Source organism: Nothoprocta perdicaria, unplaced genomic scaffold (assembly GCF_003342845.1).
Source record: "Nothoprocta perdicaria isolate Ctin4 unplaced genomic scaffold, notPer1 scaffold_57, whole genome shotgun sequence".
Lineage (NCBI taxonomy): Eukaryota > Metazoa > Chordata > Aves > Tinamiformes > Tinamidae > Nothoprocta > Nothoprocta perdicaria.
In genome coordinates this window covers 2,419,004-2,420,503 of record NW_020455832.1, presented here as the reverse complement: position 1 = coordinate 2,420,503, position 1,500 = coordinate 2,419,004, and the positions used below count along the sequence as shown (strand labels likewise).

General features: G+C 39.5%; 1 long non-coding RNA gene across 1 annotated transcript in view; it reads left to right on the top strand.

Moving 5' to 3' along the window:
* LOC112955479 overlaps window positions 1-1,126 on the top strand; it is a 1,598-nt gene extending 472 nt beyond the window's left edge. The window contains exons 2-3 of the long non-coding RNA XR_003250892.1: window positions 556-792; window positions 1,034-1,126. This is a non-coding gene — a long non-coding RNA (uncharacterized LOC112955479). The remainder of the gene's footprint in view (window positions 1-555; window positions 793-1,033) is intronic.
* Window positions 1,127-1,500: the final 374 nt, after the last annotated feature.

The following is a 1,500-nucleotide window of genomic DNA, read 5'->3' as shown; positions in this document are numbered from 1 at the left end:
AAAAAAAAAAAAAAAAAAAAAAAAAAAAAGAAAAGCAACAGTTGTGAAGTCAATGGCTAAAGTTTAGGGCTCTCAGTAATGAGCTCCCCCAAAAGGGAACATATGAACAAAACGTAAGTGAATACGATGAGGCAAAATTCCATAAAATTGAATTAAAGACAGGAAAAGTGGTCAAAATTACCCACTAACAGGAGCAACTACTTCTACATGAATTTTGATAGCTCATTGCCTCCCTCATTCCTGAAATCTTCCATTGATGGAAATGATTTCCCCATCCCAGAGAACCTAACCTGGCTCCCCCACTATTGCTGCTCCTGGGAAATTCTCCTTATTGCTGGAAAAGGAAATCATTGACTATGATTTGAACAAGGGGTTTGGAAGAAAAGAGTATTTCATTTTCACATGGTCTTCCGTGTATTTGAAGAGTTACGTTCATTTTCCTTCTATCATTTATCTTCCCTTGCAGCCATGCAAAGCTGCTTCRTTCAGTCTTTCCTCCCAGGAAAAGGAAGAAAGATTTCCCTCACTTCTAACCATTCCTGTTGCTCTCCTTAGGATCACGGCAATGAGATCACAGGCTTTTTTTGAAGGACGTTGACTATAACTGAACGCAGAACTCCAGCTGAGAGCCTCGCAGTGTGAACAGAGCAGATGGAAATCCTCGTGTGCCTTCCAACCTGCACTGCTGCTTACACAGCCCCGTGTTGTGGCTCCTCTTTTGCTAGAGCCTGACTTCACRGACTCCTGCTCCTTGCTACTACAACTGCAGGCTCTTTTCTGAGAAGCTGACAGGTAAGGTAAGAAACAGCCAGCACCTCAGCCTGTGTTTGTTCGGGAGATCCATCCTGCCTAGGGGTAATTCTTTGTGCTTGTCCCTATTCTTTATCTATTTATTTATTTTTCCAGACCACTTCTTCATTTCTCAAGATCATTTTTAATTCTAAACCTGTCACACAGTTCATCTGCAGTCCCTCTGTTTTCACATCATCTTCTATGATGATCATCTACTTAATAAATACATTTGTTTATTCAGCTCCTCAGTAAAAACATCAAGCAGAAATGGAAACTGAACAGATTCCTGTGGAATCCCTCCCAAAGATGCCTGCATTGAAATAAAGAACTACTGATGAACTTGCATCTGGATATAGTTGTCCAACCAAAGTTTTGCTCCCTCCTGGAATGGTTTTAATCACAGGTGAAGTTTATCAGGCCAAGGGGATATGAAAACACCATACCCTTCCAAATATTGTTTAACCTATTTGCTAGTATAAGCTGAAATCACACCTTGTGATCATTAGTGTTAATGAGGATAAATAGGTGATCACAGTTATCTTCTGAGTTAAGCCTGATACAAAAAAAAATAAAGTTTGTTCCGCTTTCTTGACTTTATAGCTTTCTTTCCCTTTCCATTCCTTTTTTGGATGCCGTCTTATTACTAATGAACTTGTTACCCTTATGTCTCTTGACTTTATGTCTAATTTTGGATCAAGGAAAACAAAC